This window comes from Rhineura floridana, chromosome 14 (genome assembly GCF_030035675.1).
Source record: "Rhineura floridana isolate rRhiFlo1 chromosome 14, rRhiFlo1.hap2, whole genome shotgun sequence".
Lineage (NCBI taxonomy): Eukaryota > Metazoa > Chordata > Lepidosauria > Squamata > Rhineuridae > Rhineura > Rhineura floridana.
Genome location: NC_084493.1, coordinates 15,579,854 through 15,600,677, shown reverse-complemented (window position 1 = coordinate 15,600,677; position 20,824 = coordinate 15,579,854). Strand labels below are relative to the sequence as shown.

Sequence of the window (20,824 nt, the reverse complement as noted above, 5' to 3'; positions counted from 1 at the left end):
AGCAAGGCCCGTGAGGGGTGTGGCCTCAGGAGAGAGGGAGTGGCTGGGAAGGGGTGTGATTTGGGGATAGTTCCAACAGCCACATTTGGCCTCTTGGCCTGAGGTCATCCCTGCTGTTCATAGACTCTATAGAGTTCTATAAAACTCTACCACACACACCCCGCCCTGTTCTAAAATAAGAAGTCCCAAACTTTCCACAAATAAGCAATCCAGCCCTTGGATCATTTTGGTGTCCTTTTTAAAAACATTTTCAAGATTACCTTTTCCAACATGGCCAAATGGCCAGGAATTATGGGAAATGTTGTCCGGCAACATCTGGGGATGTTGGGATCCCACCCAATCCCTCAGCCAGGATAAGAAAAATTAGAATAAGGGCAGTAATAACCACCAGACTGGGTTACAAGCCTGCAAAACCCTTTAGGCTATTAAAGTGCTCTCTGAATGATAAATAATAACGTTGGAGAGAACCATTAAAAAACAACCATGACATAATAAAGTAGGTAAACTCATAAAAATGACTCTGGTACCGTGCATGTATATTTATTAAACTAAATCAATTGCCCATTTTAATGTCCAAAACACAGTAAAAAAGGGAAGGACAAATGTATTTCATTTTAATAAGACACAATTATCCTTGTTTCTGGTAAAAGCCAAAATCTTCCTAGACAGAAGCATGTGGAGTGAGGAAGGGAATGTCTGGAACAATATAAAAATCTATGGAGCTGCTCTTAGATAAATAATAAATGCAAAAGGAGAAGAGAGCAGGCCAATGTGAAATGAACAATATTTTTTTTTATCCGGGATGACTTCAGAGGTGATGCTATAGGAATCCTGTCTCCTCGACAGACAATGAATTGGCAACGATCAGGTATTTTGATCGCTGGAGACCATAAGAAGCTGCTTTAGATGAGATCAAGCTACTTGTCCATTTGGCTCACCATTGTCTACTCTGACTGGTAGTGGCTCTGCAGGATCTCAGGAAGAAGAGGTCTTTCCCATCAGCTGTATATTATAGGTGGACAACCTCAAGCCCGGAGGCCAACCGCAGCCCTTGAGGCTCCTCTATCTGCCCTTTGGCCACCCCCCCTGCCTCTAAGCCACAGGCCTCACTGTTCATGCTTCATTGGCCACACTTCCCCTGAGTGTTTTTTGCCCGCCTGGAACGTGTTCTTGAACTCTGGTGATGGTTCCGGCTTCCCTGGATGGGCAAGGGAGGGGAGTGTACAAGTGTCTGTAGAAGCTAGCTTACTTTGAAAAGGTAAGATTTGCATTTGTTGCTCTGCCCACTTTTGCCTCTGGCCTCGCCCACCACTGTTATGTGGCCCCCGGATGGTTTGCCCAGAAGGAAATGCGGCTCCGGGGCCGAGAAAGGTTCTCTGCCCTGTGCTGCATGATCCTTTAGGGTGGAAATCATGTGGAAGTGAGATTATATCCAGTCTTTATTGAGTATTTGTTCTGATGTGTTTGTGGAGCGGTTATTCAACAATAAGCATTCATTTGCTTGCAAGGTGTTTATACATCATCCTGTTAGTCATTCATTCATCCCACACTTCCGAATGCATTTCCCCATCTTTTTTTTTTTGAAGTAGATTTGTGGTGCTAGGGCAACAGAGCTCTTTAAATTTGAGTGCAAACCTAAAGTTGTGGTACACGAGTGAGTCAGTCCCATAAATAATGACAGTCTAGAGGCACCCCAAGAATGATCAATAGCACTAAAGGCAGCAGAGAGGTTGAGGAGGATGAGGGCTGAGTAACGATCGTTGGTTTTGGCAGTGATATGGCTGGTGATTTGGATGGGGACTGTTTCAGAGGCGTGTGGAGGGTGAATGCCTGATTGCAGAGGGTCATGTGGAGTTAGGTGAGAGAAAGACAGCAGAACATAGGAGGGTGCCTTAATACACAAACAGGCCTGGGGTCCATCTACCTCAGTACTGTCTACACCGACTGGCAGTGGCTCTCCAGGGTTTCAAGATGGGGGTCTCTCCCAGCTCTTCTTGGAGATGCTGGGGATTGAACCTGGAGCCTTCTGCATGCAAAGCACAAGCTCTACCACTATGGCCCTTCCCTACAATAATTAGCAGGCTGTGGGAGTTTGGAGGCCAAGGGATGGAGGGATATTGGGATAAGAGAAAGATGGGTAACAGCATATTTTATGACATGGGTTTTTTTATTAAACTGTAGGAAAACAACTGAGGATGATTAGTTCCTCTCTAATCACTACTGCCCTAATGAGCAATAAACTCAGATAGATAGTCATCAGCCTGGACAAGGGCGTGTTTGTGTGTGTGTGTGCACGCATAAATCACAAGGCAGGTCAATAAAATGACTCCCATTAGGACAGCAATACACTTAAGTCAGAAGAAGTAATATCGAACCCCACAGGGCTTGCTTCTGAGTAGACCTGTATAGCATTACACTGCTATGCCATTAAGGAAGCCAAATGGCATTCAACAGGGATTACTCCCAGGTAAGTGGATCCAGGGTTGCAGCCCTTTTGGAGACTAAAAAGGTCACCCAATTAAGTAAGAAGTAGTTAATTAACTATAAATTCAATGCAAATACTGCGGATGGCAGATGCCATGTTGTCCTCTGACACATAGGAGGGAATGTCTCTTGTAAAAAAAAATTTATTATTATTTTATTACATTTTCATCCCACCTTTTCTCCAAGGAGCTCAAGGGAACGTAGATAGTTCTTCCCCACCCTGTGTTATCCTCACAACAATCCTGTGAGGTAGGTTAGGCTGAGAGCATGACTCACCCAGTGAGTTTTATGGCTGAGGGAGGATTTGAACTCTGGCCTCCCACGTCTTTGTCCAATACTCTAACTACTACACCACAGTGTCTACACCGCAGGGTTGTACTCCACCAAGTCCTCCTCAGAGCAGACCCATTAAAATTAATGAGCCTAAGTTAATCAGGTCTATTCACTTTAATGGGTCTACTCTGAATAGGGCTGGCATTGACTACCACCCTTGATATGCACATTATCTATGTGTTTTCCACATCAGAGCAATTGTTTTTACTCCTCTGCAAAGTTATGCAATTTAAATCAATTAGTTCATTGATGAATCAATTAAAGCTCATATGATGAATGACTAATGTTTATTTAATCAGGTGGCAGCCCTATTTTTGATGCTTATTTTCTAAAAAGAACAATGCATCTTGTGCCACCTGAAAAACTAATAGGTTTATTATGGCATAAGCTTGGGTGGAGGATTTTCTTCTGCCTTCTGAAATCTTTGTGAATGTAGACTTGGGTTGGAACCGCACCTCCCCCCTCCCCAAAAAAAGCTCTATGCAAGAAGCAGGCGCTTACTTTTCTTCACCATGGAGATGTGATAGGAAAATGGCTCTTATTAAATCGCTGCTTGCCTGTTGCAAAGGTGGCAAAAGCACAGGAAATCAATGGGGTGGTGGTGTAGAAACGTTTACACCTCTAACAGGGATAAACTGTAGACTCTCAAAGGGGATGGGGAAAAGGTTTTCTGCACATGCTCAGAGATAATTTCTTCAGTATCACTTCACATAGCCCAGGATCAAGCCCTGCTACAGAAAAAAGATATTGGGCTGAAAAACAGTTCAGCAAGAAGAGTTCCTTTGCCCTAAGCACAAAATTACCTATGGAACCCATTGCAACGGGATGCAATTAGAGATCAAGCTAAATGTAAGTTTAGGCAAACCATTCTCTCTGTCTTCCTATCTGAGCCAAACCTTACTGCTCTGCTTTGCAGGGCTGTTAAAGATTATTGAGGTAATGCATCCAGGAGGTCCTAGCCACTCAAAAAAGTACTATAGAAATGTTTCCATAATATATACCTTTTTATCATTCAAGGAAAATGACCAGTGCTTATTCTGTGCCAAGGGTTCATTCATTGGGGCCCGGCGTGTTTTTATTTATGCCTGGGGGCAGGGTCAGTTTAGTTTCATGCGTATTTCCCAACCCCACTTTTCTTCCTTCCCTCCTGCCAGATATATTCATATGAAGTATAAATACAGACATATCCTAAATACTAAATGAGGTGGCAATCCTACCTTCACTTACCTGGGAGTAAGCCCTATTGAATTCAGTAGGATCTAGTCCTGGGTAGACACGGATAGGCTTATGCTCCAAGATACTGAGGAAGGCTGAAACGATTTAATTGTTATTATTATTATTATTGTTATTAAATACATCCAATTCATATCTCACGCTTCCTCCCTAAGGAGCCCAGAGTGACAAACACATTAATAATACCATTAAAAACATTCTGAGAATAATTAAAAACATTCTAAAGAGTTTCCACTCTCTCTTGTTTTGTCCTCTTAATTTTCCATGTATAATTACCATCCACTCCTCTGTATGTTTATTCAGAAGTAAGTCCCTTTGAGTTTTATGGGACTTACTCATAGGTCAGTGTGCCTAGGACTGTACAACTCAATCCTTCCTGTCTGACAGTATCTAGAGCCTAATTGCCTGCTGTTTGCTTGATATTAAGCAACCTTTACAAGTGCCTCCCAGCAGCAACTGTAGGCATTACAGATTCTGTTGGACTTCAACTCCCATCATCCTTCATGATTGGCCAAACTGGCTGGGGCTGATGGAACTTGGGAGTCCAACAGGGTCTGGACAGCCACAGGATCTGCATTCTTCCCCCCCCCCACCTGGTGCCCTCCAGATGCTGTTGGACTTCTACTCCCTTCAGCCCCAGCCTGCATGGCCAGTGCTAACCACACCAGAATCTATTCCACTTTCAACAGTCATAGCTTCCCCCAAAGAATCCTGGGAAGTGTAGTTTGTGAAGGGTACTGAGTGTTATTAGGAGACTCCTAGTCCCCTCACAGAGCTTCAGTGGCCAGAGTGGTTTAGCAGTCAGCCCCTCTTCCCAGAGAATTTTGGGAATTGGAGCTCCGGAGGGGAATAAATGATCTCTTAACCAGAGCTTGGAAAAGTTACTTTGTTTGAACTTCATCTCCCATCAGCCCAATCCAGTGGCCAAGCTGGCTGGGGCTGATGGGAGTTGTAGGTTAAAAAAAGTAACTTTTCCAAGCTCTGCTCCTATCAACTCTCAACACTCTTAACAAACTACACTTCCCAAGATTCTTTGGGGGAAGCCATGACTGTTTAACGTGGAATAAATATCTGGTGTGGATGTGGCCTAAACATCAGGAGGATACCAGCTTGGGGGAAGTCTGCTTTGAAAAAAAACAAAAAAACCCCCTAGCTCTGTCTTTCTCCCCTCCTTTTCTCTCTCTTTTGGTTCACGTCGCAATGCCGTCGCTGGTGTTCGCTGCTTGTCACTAGAAACAGCCAGGAGGAGGAAGCAGCGGCGACGATAGCACCGCCTCCCTCCCTCCCCAGTTCTTCTTGTCTGCCCGCCCGCTTGGTTTCCGCCAATCAGCGCCCGCCCGCGCCGGTTCTTTCGGGCAGGGCGGGGCCGGGAGAAGAGGAAGGGCAAGGAAGGAGGGAGGAGGGGAGAAAAAGTTTATTGAAGACTCAGAGCAGCGAAACGGCGGCTGGAACTCTGAGGCGCGAGGACCCCCGCGCCCCCTCCCTCGCATAAGTGTCAGGTGAGAGAGCGCGTGCGCGGGCTCGTGTGCTGTTCCCTTTTTCTGTCTCCCCACCCCCCGCTGGAGAGGGGGCGATTTCCCCTTCTTTCTCTTCCCCCATCCGGAAGGGACATGGGGATCTACTCTCTGCCTCTTCCTTGCTTAGTTAGGTTGTAATCATAACCCCACTTATTGGATTCAATAGGACTTACTTTTGAGTAGACGTGGTTAAGTATTTGGGGTGGAACAGAGGGAAAAGGGGAGTCAGTCTCCACATTACTGTTTCCTGAGAAGTTTACCTGAGGGAGGAGGAAGAAGAGAGGGGGGCAGCAATAATATAGGGAGCGCCTCCTCTTCCATTTACACGCATACCCCAATCCGGAAAAGAAGAGTCGAGGAGAATGGCCTTAAAGGGTGTGGGGGGGGGATTCACTCCACCACCCCCGAAACTTTGAGGAAGGAAAGGGGATGTTCATGACTCCAGGGAGGGTTACATTTTCCTCTCGGGCGACTTTGGTGGGGAAAAAAAGGGGCCTTAGGCAATATTCTTCCTTCCCGCTCCCCAGAAAAGTCAAAGAAATGACTCCTTCCCTCAGTTGCCGGAAGCCTCAGGAGGGGAGAGTGTTCTTGCACTCGGGTCCTGCTTGCGGGCTTCCCCCGGGCACCTGGTTGGCCACTGTGAGAACAGGATGCTGGACTAGATGGGCCACTGGCCTGATCCAGCAGGCTCTTCTTATGTTCTTAAGACTTTTTTCTAGGTGGGTGTCTCCCCTCCCCTTCCGGAAATGAGAGGAAGAGAATTACAAATGAAATCTTTCCCTAAATATTTTGGGGGGGTATGGCTCCCCCTCAGGGGACCTTACACAGGAGATGAGGCTTTGTGGAAGGCTTCCTCTTGCCCCTTTCTCTCTCTCCCCCCCCCCAAACAGGGGCTAATGTTGGGAGTTGCTGCTTAAAGGCGGGGGGGGGGAGGAAAAAAGGTCTTGATTGCAGGGGAGTTTTGGGAGTATCTTATCCCTCCTTCTGTCCCTGTTCTCAGAAGGTCTTATTTTGGGGGAAATAAGAGGATAAGGAAGGGCTAAGCACGTCTTTCTCCTAAATGGGGACTGTGCCCCCCCACACACACACACATGCACACACATGGGGTAAGGAGGGGCAGGAGAAAACTCAATTTAAGTGGCAAATCTCAACTGAAAGGCAGAGGTAGGTAGCAAGAAGACCACTATGCAATTTCTGGTAGGCTTCTTACTTGTTGTTTTAACTTGCCTACTAGTTGCTGCAGTTCCTTGCAAAGGAGGCTGGGCTAGGTGGGCTGTGATCTGATCTGGCAAGACACATTTTAGACTCTAAAAAGGGAGAGTATAGACTTGGGATGACTGGTTAGTTCTGTGGGACCTTAGGAGATCCAGAGAGTGTGCGCTTGCTTTGGAGACTTAAAATGCGTCATTGGAATGTGGGTTTTCTAGTGAACAAAAAGAGTCTGTGAAATAACTCAAATCAACCTAAACCTGTGTGTAGGGGAATTTTCACCCCCTTCCTCATTTCAGAGGATCATGCCCTTGGGAGAGACTAGATGAAACGGGGTTGGGTGGACAACATGGGGATGAAGGTGAAGGTGTATATAAGGAACAAAAAAGATCCTATGGTTTGTAGGGGAGGTTAAAAATTGGAGAGGGGTTAATCACCTGCTTATTATTTGTATCCACCAGGGAGCTCATCTGGAGTTTATTTTTTTTAAAAAAATCTTCACAACTGGAGGTAGGTTAGTCTGAGAGAGAGAGAGAGAGTATGACTTGCTTAAGGTCTCCCAATGAGCTTCAAGGCCAAGCGGCAATTTGATTTCAAGTTCAGTTGTTACACAAATATTAAGGAAGTGGAATGAGGTTCCACCATAGCAGGGACAGAGAGCCTGTGCCCCTTCAGATATTGTTGGGACTACAACTCCTATCAGCTCCAACCAACATGGCTGAGGTAATGAGAGCTGTTGTGCAGCAACATCTGGAGGGCCGCAAGTACGATAGGGCAGCTTTTCCCCACCTTTGGGCCTCCAGAAGTTGCTAGACTGCAATTCCCATCATTCCTGACCATTGGCCATGCTGCCTGGGGCTGATGGGAGTTGTAGTCCAACAACATCTGCAGACCCAAAGGTTGGTAAAAGCTGCTATAGAATATACTCACTCCCCCTTTCTAGGATGACTTTGTTCACCTTTGGAGTTCTTTGGATGGAATCAAAGCAATGGAAAGAAAGCAATGGAATTGAAAGGAGAGAGGGATATGGTTCTGTCTGCTGTCCCATTCCAGTGTGGGAGCCTTCAGTTAGCCCAAGGAACTGAGGAAGGAGGATGTGATGGGGAATTAAATGCAAAATGGGAAGAGAAATGAAGAATGGGGTCACAGTCCTTAATAATTTCTCATGGAGTGGAGACCTCCATTAAACCTTTCGGGGGTAGCAAAACAAGAAAGCTGTCAGAAGGGAAAAGGGGCAAGGAGTTGGAGGATTGCTGTTTTTCTCTTGGAAGTGGGATGGGGATAAATATTGTACTTCCTTTGGCATGCAGGAGGTATAGAGGGATTTTGCTGCATACTTCTGCGGGGGAGTACTAGACTGATGGGAAGACAGGAGTGTATATGTCTTCGGGTGGATGGGGGTTATCAGTACACCAAGGGACCTATTAGAGTTCTGGAAGGAAGTAGCAAAGTGGTATAGGGAATTTCTAGTAGGATGTGGGAGGCTTGCTTGGGTTTTAGGAGAAGCAGGAAGTATCAACTCCTGCCCCATTGAGAGGGCAGCAAGGTTGCAAAGGGCTGGGGCTTTTCCCAGTAGGGAAGAGTTGGTATGTGCTGTGGGAAGAGGGGAGATGATGCGGGCTGATGTGCAACCTCACTGACCCCAAGAAATAAACATGCTGACGGAAGTCAGATTAACCTCAAACAGCTGTTGTTGTTGTCCCCAGCTGCCCTGCCCTGGGGGAGTATGAGTCAATCAGGTGATTGGATATCCAGGAAATAAATAGTAGGTCAGTGAGAATTTACTGTGGTGGAAGTGCTTTGGTTAGAGGTATGTGGCTCTGATCTGGCCTGGTGGGCAGAGAGGTTTGTCAGAGGGTGAACCTTTAGAGTTCATTTGTGGTCACTGTTATATTTACTTTTGGGCTGATCTCCCCCCTTCTATTAATCTGATTTTTGGGTTATGCTTCGGACACTTGCACCCTGATTCTAAACATGTCTACTTTGATCTCAAGGGGATTAGCTTCTGGGCAAGTGTGTTTGGGATTGTAGCGTTAATGTCTTGTGTTTCAAGTGTTACATTGTGTCTGCATTACAGTATATGCTTAATCTTGTTAGAACTGGGAGCTTTGTCTGTGGCTGCAAATTCTCTTTTTTGTCTAGGTGGTTATTTAACCCATGTCTCTGGCAGTAGTAGACAATGTGATTTAAGTTTATTATTGTTTAGCCTGTTACAGAATATATCAGAATACAAACTATTGTGCAGAGGAAGGTACAAAGTGACTTAACTTGATTGGGGACACTTAAAAAAAATATGCATAACTCTTTGCAGGCTACTGATCCTTTTTCCCCTAGACCAAATATGGCAAGGAGTTGGCCACCTGAACATCAGTTTGTCCAATAAGAGTGCATTTATGTCTACTTTTCTAACAGCTGCAGTGTTTTTAGAAGTCATAAAGTTCTTCATTTTGCCATTTGTACTGTTGCCACTACCACTTTGGTTATGTGATATACATTTTTGCTGTTCCTCACTGTTTCGTCTTCAGGCTGAGAAGAAAAGTGCTGGCTAACCCATTGTCTCTTGTATTATTGTGTTAGAGTGGATAGAGGATTCTGCCTCTCAAAAGGATGCTCTAGCCAGCTATTTCTGCCCTGGAAGACAGAACTAGTTACACTCTGCTCCTCACATTCTTCACACCAGCCCGGCTTGCACATAACACTAAGCCACACCATGGCTAGTACACCTGGATAGTAGGTTGCAGCTGCTTTGCTACTCCTCCAGTACAGCTGGGAGCTAAGCGATGGTTTGGCTTAGTTTGTTGTTCAAACCCATGGTTTGCCTCTTCCAGACAAAGACCAAGTTGTAGACCAAGAACAAACCTTGGTTACAGCTCATGGTTTGTCTGGGTGTTGAGATTGGGCCCCCTGCAGGATTGTAGGCCTTCACAAGTGCCTATGACCGTTGAACTTGATGTCTGTCCTGTTTCCACCTCCCTGACCAACTAGGCTCCAGCTGGACTAGTGTGCATTTTCATTCTTGCTTTGGATGCTTTTTTGTGTGTGTAGTAGCTTCATGTCTTGAAATTGGATCTGGAGAATCTTTCTTGTGTGTGTGTGTGTTAATGGTCTTCTGACAGTTACATGTAAGTGTGCTGTTTATTGTTTTGTTGACAAAAGGACTGGTGGCTGGCAACAATATCTCAAGTGTGCCATGCACAGCTTTTTCTTAAATCTGTGCCTGGACTTGTTTGTGACTGCAGCCTTGCCTGTGAGGTATGAGAGCAGAGAGGACATCCCAGTGCTGAGGTTGATTTGCTTCCTGTAAAGAACCAGTGTGGTACTGTTTCACTGCTGACTCCCATTTAATGTTAGTAGTCGACTGCTGTGGTTTAAGGCTAGTACATAATCAGACTTTGCAGCTTTTGCTCTGAAGCCTTCAGTAAAAAAGTAAAATTCCTTGTGTCATCTCTATAAGAGACTACCTTTAAATGACGTCTTTCTTTATTGTAGATGCTTATTGAACCTTAGCTTTTGTTTTAGTGACCTTTACTCCTAGGCCCTTTACTTTATTCCTCAATATCTTTTAGCTTTCAACTCATTGATGACTTTTATTGCTGCTCTTTGAATTCTGCCTTATTTGTCAATAGCTTTCAGTCAGGGAGGCATCCAGAAATGTGGAAGTGCTTCTGAGATGCAAAATTTAAAAATGGGACTTTGAGGTGGTTCAGGACTATATTTCAGCTTCATCATAACTATTTATAATGCTTTGCTCATGCATGCATGTTCCACGGAGGCAGATGTGAACTGGTGCAATCCTAAACCTGTACTTTCTTGCAAGTGCCACATAATCATTCTGCACCTGGAAGCAATCTACCTGCAAGCAATCTATACTTCGGAACTCCTTGCCCATTGATATTAGGCAGGAATGCTCACTGTATTGTTTTCACTGCCTGCTAAAACTCTTGTTTTTGCAACCATGCCCAGGTATGTAATTTTAACATGTAATACACTATAATTTTTAAATTCCTGATATAATTTTTAATTACATTTTAAATTAAACTATAATTTTTAAATTGCAGAGATAACTTCATGTCAGCTTGTTTTTAATGTTTGCTTTTATCAGTAGTTTTTAATGCATATTTTAGACTGTTTTTTTTGTAAGCCACTTAGAGGCTTTCCGTCAAGTAAGCAGCATATACATTTTGTTAGATAAATAAATAAATCAAATAAACATTTGTAAGTCAGCTCCATTGAGATCTGTGGGACTTGCTCCCTAGAAATTTTTACTTAGGATTGCAACCTTACTGAGCAATCCAAATGCTGGGGAGCCAGCGGAAGGGGGGCTGGCGGAGGAGGAGCTGGCGGAAAGCTCTGTGGGATCATCCTCCCATTCGGGAGCTGCCAGCCCAGTTGAACACTATCTCCACCAGGAGCCATGTGAACAAGCCAGCCAGGAAGCGCTGGCTCCGATGAACTGGCCTCCCAAGGAGCAAGTGCTCCTTGTAGGCCATAATAGGAAATAAATAAAATTATTTTACTGCATTGTCCTTTTGGCCGGTGGAGTTTGTGGGAGGATCAGGACCTGGGAAGGGCTCTGAAAGCGAGGAGGATCTTGTATAAGTTCCCCCACTCCCGGCTCCTCCCCCACCATGCCCCCGGAATGCCCTGTTTTCAGGGCTTCTGCCGGCCCTCTGTCTGCCAGGATGGCTGTCCCTGGCAGTGGCACCAGTAGGCTCCTGGCGACACCATAGCTCAGCCATGGTGGAGCCAGGAGCCTGCCCCCTCTACTGGGGATCAGCAGCATCCAACTCACCCCAGCCCAGTGGAAAGGTGAGTTGGATTGCACCTTTAGGCTGTAATTCAATACACACTTACCTTGGAGTAAGTCCAGTTGACCCCAATGGAGCTTAGTTCGGAGTAAACATGTACTGGCTTCCATCCTAAGTCTCTTGCAACAAAAGCAATGAATTATGACACCATTCAAAATAACAGATATATACATATTTTATATGCCCTGCAATCATGTTCCCAGGTGTGTTGTGTCAGAAGCGTTTCTAGTTGACATGCTTTGGGTTTTCTGCTGCCTTATCTCAGTGGATTCTCTTGGCCCTCTGTCCAAGATATATTATCTTGGCCCTTGGTCCTAGCTGTCTCCCATCTTTCCAAAGAACTATTATTTTTCAGCTGTTTGCTTCACTGTTTGATAGTAGTAAAAACAAATACTTCTTAGAGCTTCCAGATAATAATTTCAACCTTACAGCCTTAATTCCTTTCATTATGCTTTCTTAAAACTTGGTATGCTATCTTACAAAGGAAAATAGGTTGTTATGGAACGTCTGGAAATTAGCAAAGTGGTATGCCTTTGAAAGTGAACCACACTCGCAGCATAACATTTGAGCCCACGCGATAGCTTTTTTAAAGGGAGTGACTTCCTGTATACTGCATATATGCCAAAAAAAGGGGGGATTATGTTTGTTTGAATGCAGTTCGTACAAGGATTGTGCTTTGACCTGGATCCTAAGTGTTCTTACATTAGGGTGGGGAACAATTTTCTGCCTGAGGGTCACATTTCCTCACAGGGGCAACATACTAGTGGAGGGCGGGCCAGAGGCACAAGTGTTTGGAGTAATGGATGTGACTATTTACCTTTGTATAGCAGGCTACGTTACACCCACACAAAAGTCAGAGTTTCTACACATACCCACGTATCTCCATCCAAACAGGCATGATGAATTATCACGGTTCAAGGACACATTCCAACCAGACAGAAGCAGTTGAGGAGAGTGTGGATCAGGGTCAGTGAGGGGTGTGACCTAAGGAGAATTCCAAGAGCTAGACTGAGAGGCCTGGAAGACTGCTTTTGGCCCTGGGGCCTGAGGTTCTTAAACTCTGTATTAGATCTTGCTCACAGGATTGCCCACAAAGAAGCTAGATGATGTTGTGCAGCGTATCCATCCACGCTAATAACTAAAAAAAACCATCCTATTAGAAATGTGCCTTAAGTGAAATCTGGCTTTTATTAACCATAATCCCCTGCAACAGATGTGAAAGACGGCATGGGCAGTTACCAACAGGACAGTCATATTATGACCATGATCCAAAGCATTAAAGAGGTTTTACTCAATCTGGCTTTTAAAGAAACTAACTGTCCAGTTGATCAAGCAGCAATTATTCTTGTTAATGGCAAAACCTAATGAAATGGCAGGGCAGCATTTAAACTGTGCGATCAGACTCTGAAGCTATCTGATAATAATGGATATAAACACATTTGAAAAAGTAATTTTAATGACTTGCACTGAATTTAGTATGAAGAATGAATTGAGCACATCTAGGTGGCCCAGAATGCTTGGGTTTTTTTAGTATTTTAATTTATGAATCACTTTTTTACATTTATCTGAAGGTGATCTATACAAACATACCATGAACAGCTAAAAATAGTTTTAAAAACTGGACAAAAAATATACACCAAAGTAAAGGTAGATGTAAAAGCAATACAAAATGAATGCCTAAGACAGACATCTTTTCATACACCTGGAAAAGCTTGTTGAAACAAATGTTTTCAGCTGTTTCCAGAAACTACAGATAGTGGGCACCTGCTGTAACTGAACAGGGATGCTGTTCCAAAAAACAGGGGGCAGCCACACTGAAAGCCCTGCTCCAAATGTCTGTGTAAAGGACTTCTGATGTTTTAGGGACATTAAGGAGACATTCTTCTGCACAACGTAGTGATCCAGTGGAATATAAGAGATAACGCAGTCTCTTGAGTAACCTGCAGGGCCCACTAACTAAATGATAAAGTTTAGCAAACCTAGTAAGCAAGGCAAAACATGCATGGTTGTATTTCTGTTTCTTTGAACATGTTTTAGAAATAGCATCTGTGGGGGCCCTGATCCATGTACATAGCTGCTTTTGGAGAGGAGAGATATTCGTCAGGAAAAGAGCAGGCTGGGGAGGTTCAAATCTGTCCTTCGACACTGTGGTACAAAAAAACCCCAAGCAAATCGGAAACGCGATCATGTATTTTGTTGTCCCATCTCTAACACATACCCACATTGAGCATATACACGCAAGTGTGTGTGTCTTTTTGAAAAAGTCTTTTTCTAATGCTAAAACTTTTATTGCATTTGATTGTTTTGGCAGGTGTGTAGCTTTAGACATGTAGAAATGTTGATATTAAATGCTCTTTAAAATGGAATGCTACAGTCCCCACCAAAGTGGATACGAAGATCTCTGAAACTTGTTCTCTTTATTGTAGTGGTGAGAGACCTACACCTCTCCTTGAACCTTCTGCTGATTCATATCTTTGGTGTACTATGGGGTATTATTCCACCTGTTAAGGATCACAGGGGTCAGGAGATGCCTCAAAATGGTTTGAATTCTTTGAATATTGCATTTGAGAGGTACTGTTGAGCAGCCCCTTCTGTAAGTGTTCCAGGTTCAAGTGAACTCTGATGGGTAAGGAAATGTTGGGTTAGGGACATATAGGGGGGAGGTAGAGGAGGTTCACATAAGTGCAGGCACGGTAGGTGGTGGAAATGTGGAGGTAACATTTCCAGGGGTTTTTTCCTCATAATGTAGAAGACCTAATGGAATAGCTTGTATGATGTTGCTACATTTGACTTGTCAGCCCCAGGGATCCAGATATTTCAGAGTTGTGACTTCTAATAGTGCTAAACAAAAGTACCCCATCTAGTATTTCATGTGCTGGGTCTACATCCTGTTGAACAATTCAGTCCTTATTCTGAAGGATGGATAGAACATGGGATATCTGAAAGAGTGCTTAACCATCCATGGCTTGACAGTGTTACTCTTGGGAATGTAAAACATTATCCTGTTAAGATCTAAGTATCATTAGCACAGAAGATTAGCTTGAGGATCAAGGCTGAATGTACCTGTGGAACTTAAACTCAGCCAATAAGGCTATGTAATTCTTTTGATCAGAGTAAATAAAATTTGAACTGCAACTGAATTTTTCTGCATTCTGTTGAGCCAATTCTAACTTCTGTGCAGCTCTTAAGGCAAGGGTGAGGAGCCTCTGGCCCTCCGGATATTGCTAACTGCAGCTTCCATAATCTTTGTGCGCTGGCCATGCTGGCTGGGACAGATCAGAGCTTCGAAAAGTTACTTTTTTGAACTACAACTCCCATCAGCCCAATCCAGTGGCCATGGTGGCTGGGGCTGATGGGAGTTGTAGTTCAAAAAAAGTAACTTTTCCAAGCTCTGGGACAGATGGGAGTCCAACAACACCGGGGGGGGGGGGTCCACAGGTCCCTTTTCCCTGTTTACGGCTACATTATGATAATGTAATTTATCTGAGCTTGAGTATAAAAAAAGTGTCCTGGCATCTAATGTTACTGTATGTATATTTATCCTACCGTTTATCATAAATTCCTAGGGTGACAAAAACTGTGTAAAACCACCTGTGTGGTTTTGCCATTTCTGGTTATTGTCACAGAGCATTAGTGTGCGTGTGGGATTCAGGTGCCAAGGGTGAGGCCTAACTGTTCCCTCCATGACCCTCAAGCCCAGTTACTGTTTTGTCATGGCTGGGCCACAGTGTGATGTGCCAAGCACTTTTGTGCCTGCCGGGTTAATTTCAGTGCTCAGAAATAATGGAGCTGCTTGCTGGTTGTTGTTTTTAATAGTTCATGTTTATGTGGTGATCTCCTGCCTAGTCTGAAGCTTGTTTTGTGTACTGTTGGTTCCTTAAACTAGGACAAACCACGTCTGAATGGTCAACCTGGCCCACAGCATAGCCCATGGTCCTAAGAGCCCTCCTCTCCCTCTCTCTCTCTCTCTCTCTCTCTCTCTCTCTCTCTCTCTCTCTCTCTCTCTCTCTCTCTCTCTCTCTCACTCTCTCACTCTCACACTCTCACACTCTCACACTCTCACACACAAAATTGCTTTTCTTCCATGTCTGAGGCCTCTGTGGAGCTTACTACAGGACCCTGTGGTCATACACTCTCCCTTTGCTGTTAAATTATGGGCTGAAGATGAGAGTGTGTGCTGCCAACTCTGTTCAGCCTTGCCTTAGGTGTCCCCAGAAAGGTATATTTGTTCTTGCCTTGGAAATGTTTTTGGCTTCCATACAATTATCAAATGAGAGAGCAAAACTAAGCCCCCCTCTTCTTCTGTCACCAGCAATGTTAGCAGCAGTAGTAAAGAATCAGCTTTTGTGGTTGTCTTCCCAAAGTGGTTTCCACAGATCTTAGGCTTGCAGGCTAACTGCTCACTTCATTTCATTTGATCATTTTAGTTTTGCTTAGTGATTGTACAATAATTCTTGAAAGCATTTCAGAGGCTCCAAGCTTAATACCACACAAACTTTGCCTGAAAGTATAGGAAGCTGTCTTATGCTAAGTCAGACCATTGGTCCACCTAGTTCATCATGGTCTACATCAGGGGCTCCCTAAATGAGGTCTGTGGACCACCAGTGGTCCATGAGTTTCATTCAGGTGGGCTGCAGCTGTAAATTTGAATTTTTCAAAAACAATTGAGTATCTAGCACAGAGCATTGCAGTTGCTAAACAAGCAGGAAAATCATGGTTTGCCAAGACCCTCTGCAATTTTCAAGTGGTCCTGGGGGTGCATTTCGGAACTACTGGTCTACATGGACTAGCAATGGCTCTCCAGGGTTTCAGACGGGACATTCCTAGTGTTACCTGGAGATTCTAGAGGCTGAACCTTGGGACCTTTTTTAATATTCCAAGCATGTGCCGTACGCCCCTGAAGGGTAATTTAGGACTACAGGGTTGTTGTTTTTTGTGAATGGAGATGAAATGACTTTCATGTTCTTGCTAATCTCTGAGATTGGGTAAAGACCAGATAGCTAAATAAATAAGAATCCAGTCGGTACACTGTGTGGTCCTCATGTGTATACTTCATCTGGTCATTATAATGACAGGGAGCAGCTGTAAACTGGTTTGGAATCTAATTCCCACCTCTCTAATTCAGGGTCTTTCCTATCTTCAGATTGTACCGCAAGACCAGTTAATCTTTGCAATAGCCTAAAATTACGGTGTGATTGGATAACTTCCTCTCCCTCCCCCAGTCCTCTTGACCCTGTCCTTTATGCCAGTTGTGCATCCATATGTTGCAGTGCGTTTCCAGGGATGAGGCAACTATCTTTCTGGTGCCGTGTGTCTTCCATAAAGGACTTTACAGAGCAGATTTTATTTCGGGGACAATTTTGCGTTTTGTTTTATTGATTTTATTTAAGGCATACTGTCTTTTCCATCAAGTGGTGTACAGCAACTTTAAAAATACAAAGCAACAACATTAAAATGATTATATATAAATTACAGCTGAAAATCCAGTTTTGCAGTTCTTTTTGTACAGAGCTCCAGTTTAAAGTGTTTGTTTCTTGAAGTTAGCCCTGTTCTGCACTCAGGCTTTCAATTTCTTAAACTGGGCAGAAATAGGCAACTGGGTTCTCACACTGACACACACACCCAGCATTGCCATAGACTTGGATGGCTTTCCCCCACGTCAGTGAGACTTGGGCACAGGGCTTCTCCCTAGTGCAAGGGTGGGGATCCTCAGGCCCAGGGACCAAACGTGGCCCTTCAGGCCTCTCTGTATGACACTTGGGACACTGCCAAGGTTATATCTCCTCCTGAGCCACACCACCTTTCACCAGGCCACACCACTCACTGGCCTTGCTTCATATTTTTGCCTGGCTGGAATGTATTCTTGAACTCTGATAGTGACTCACGTTTGCCTGGGATAGAGGGGTGTGTAGAAACCAGCCTACCGTACCAGAGTAAACTTTACATTCATTGCTCCGCCCACTGTTGCCTCTGGCACCACTGACATGTGGCCCCTGGAAGGTTGCACAGAAGGGAATGCGGCCCTTGGGCTACAAAAGGTTACTGTGTACAGCTATAACGACCACTCTAGGAGGTCCCTTGTAATGCACCTCAGCTGCCTCTTGCCATACATGAGCCAAGGCAAACGGAACTCAGCAGCTGCAGTTAACAAGGAGAAGGTTTTGAACAGCCACAGAGCCTCTGGCACCCTGGAGAAAGGGGGGAATAAAGAGTCTTGTGTTGTTCACTGGTATGGAAGAAAACAGCTGGAGTGCACAATGGGGGGCTACTGCTACTTATTGTTGTTTGTATTCCACCTTTCCTCCAAGGAAGCTTGCATTGTTCCCTTGTATGTACCTTACAACGACCCTATAAAGTAGGTTAGGCACACAGAGAGAGTGCCTGCTCCAAGGTCACCCAGTGAGCTTCATGGCTAAGATTTGAACAGGGGCTCCCCAGACTTGAGCCGACATTCTGACAGATGTACCATACTGCCTATCAATCAGGATTTGCCTTCTGGACCATGTTGAGTTGGGATAGGCAGGTGTGGGAATTATAGTCTCTAACTAAATGATACTTAAGAGTTTTGTCGTCTGGTAGTGCAGGGTAGCCATTGTGGCACCCACCACATGTTTGGGACTCCATCTCCCATCAGCCCCAGCCAGCATGATGAATGGTTGGGAATGAAGTAGTGAACATCTGGAGGGCAGCCTGTTGGCTACCCCAGTACAGTGATTGTAAAACTCTGTATAGTGATTGTATACTGTTGCACAGTATATAGTAAAAGACAAAGAGAAATTGTATCTAGGGCACCCCTCCAATGGATTTTGTGCAAAATAGCATTGCTGTACAAAATTTGAGCAGTGTCCCTTCCCAAATTTAAACACGTGCGCATAACTTTTTCCCAGTAAGTCTAAGCCTATTTTAAAAAATTGCCTTGCCAACATGGTAGGTGGGATATGGCAGTCTGTCTCATCGCAGGATCGTGTTCTCAACCATATGGAAAACAGAATTTTTAAAAAGTGTTCTGGAGACTTGGTGGCTGGTTCACAACTAACTTGGTGTGGTAGGAGTAAAGGGGTCAATAACTGTATAGTCTTGACAGGTTGGTGAAAGGGGTTGCTGTCACTTTAGTGAAAGCACAAAGGCCACAATGCCTTGCCCCTATCTAACTGAACATGGCCCACCAACCCATTAAAGGCAGCTTGGAAGAAGTTGGATGATATACTTCATGAACTGGTGCCTGAGTTTGCTTGTTTTCCTCTTCCCTCCCCATCCCATTTTTCCTTTTATGTCATGTCTTTTTTTTTAGATTGCAAGTCTCAGCATAGGGTATGCCTTGTCATTTATTGATCTTCTCCGCTGAAGAGCAGGGTACAAATGTTTTAAATTTGTAAGATAAAATTGACCCTGTAACTTAAAATAAGCAGGAACAGATGCACCTGTAGTGCCTTTTCAGTTTGCAGTGTTTCACATAACCTCTCTCTAATAATAGAATGACCTCATTTTTCACACGTGTTTTGTAAGGCTTCTTCACCTTTTTTGCTAAGTGTGTACAGCTTGAGTGCTATGTAATTTCTACTTTCAAGTTTCCAGATGGTGATGATTTCCTTTGTTAGTGTTCCTGTAAAGGCTGTCTGATCAGTGTATTTATTCTGTTTTGACACCAGTTTCATTGAACATTGCCCTTTGCCTCTGCTAAAATCTGTGTACTGTTTCTTTAAGAAATCAGCTTGCTCAGGGTGTCTTAACCTGCTTAACCTACCCTGCTAGCAAGGAAAAAGTTCTTTAAATAATGGATATTAGCTTTTACCAATTAGGATTATAAGCTTCACAAACAGGGTGGAGTTTTCCCAGTTCAGCCAGTCACATTTTAGAAGGTGGGGCATAATGTTCAGGGTAGGTTGCGCTGGAGTACAGCTTCAAGTGAAGTTAATCTGGGGTGAAGCAAACAGAAAATTGTGCAGATCTTGTTGGTAGGTTTTCTTTTGTTGCTGTTTGAATGTTTGTGTGTTTTCCACTTTGACTCTAAGGCAGTTCGGTCTGTGTGCTTTCAGCTGATTTTGCCATTGTTCATTTTGTGATGCTGGCAGGATATTAAAATTTATGCAGGGAACCAGAACAAAAGGGATCTTTGGACAGGAAATCAGGTGTCGAGACACAAACTTGTCTGAGTTTATTTTTTCATGGATCTCCAGCTTAAACTTCCTCCTTTATTCAGAAAAATGAATTTTGTATATGTGGCTATTTCTACAGTGTTGTGGGCTCTTAGGTCTGTATTCTTATTTTTATTTATTGTATGACACTGCAGCTCCTAAATCTCCTTGATCTGTGTTAACCACTTAATTTCTTTGGCTCTGATATTTTGGGGGTGGGGGTAGGGAGATAATGACACTACTTGTTGTGTTTAATGAGGACATCTGCTTTAAAATGTTTCCCCCTTTCTTGTCTGGATTTAAGTTGCATCTTCAAGATCATACTTTTAGAGATATGCATATTCTTTTGGTATGTTTATTTACCAGGGGATGGAGGAATCTTGTGAAAATGTGTAGGTTCTCGTGTATTTTTCATGGGGTTTGTGTGTGTATGGGGAATGTTCAAAAGCTGACATTGAGTGAGCGTGTGCTTTTTAATACTGATTTCCCAGACTGAGACATATTCATGCTGTGATTGTACCCTTTTTAGTGTAAGAGTAGAATTTCTCACAAACATCGGTCAATATTACCTCCATGTAAACCTCAAAAGCACCCTGTGCTACATCTTCAGGTTCTCTGTGTGTGTATGTGTTCCACGCCTCTTAATGTGTGTTTTACCAGCTGGGTTTGATTTGGGTACTGGATGTTTAAATATCTCCTCCTAAGTGTCCCAGAGGCACCCTTGGAATGGCCTTATGCTGCATATTTAGAGTCCTAAAGACAACAGCATTTGTGCTTGTGCAGTGTGACCAGGAAAGATTAGCCAAATGCCAGACTTCTTATTACTGAGTAAATACACATTACATTTTAACTAAGTGGCATAAAACTTTTACTTTACATCAGGTGTGACTTACACTCCAGGGGAAGCAAAAGGGATCATTCTCATCAGCTAGTTTGAGCAGACATTTTGGATTGAGGATCAGCACCTGAAGGTGCCTGGGAAGTATCTGCTGTTCCCCAGAGTAATGGGAGGTGGTGGTATTGTGGCAAAGGGACTTGTTGACAGTCTACTTCTGGTAGGTAGAGAGGGCCTTGGCTTGCTACTCTGTATCCCAGGAGCAGGGAA

At 44.0% G+C, this 20,824-nt stretch overlaps 1 protein-coding gene across 4 annotated transcripts in view; it reads left to right on the top strand.

Annotated features, from left to right (window-relative positions):
• The first annotated feature begins 5,325 nt into the window (after nt 1-5,325).
• Nucleotides 5,326-20,824, top strand: part of ZFAND6 (zinc finger AN1-type containing 6) — a 65,437-nt gene continuing 49,938 nt past the window's right edge. The window contains exon 1 of one of the 4 annotated variants that reach the window (XM_061595469.1): nt 5,326-5,549. The gene's annotated coding sequence lies outside the window, so the exon portion shown is untranslated. Of the gene's footprint in view, nt 5,550-19,460; nt 19,540-20,824 lie in introns of those variants that run through there. The other 3 variants (XM_061595466.1, XM_061595470.1, XM_061595468.1) reach the window with 3 other exon arrangements.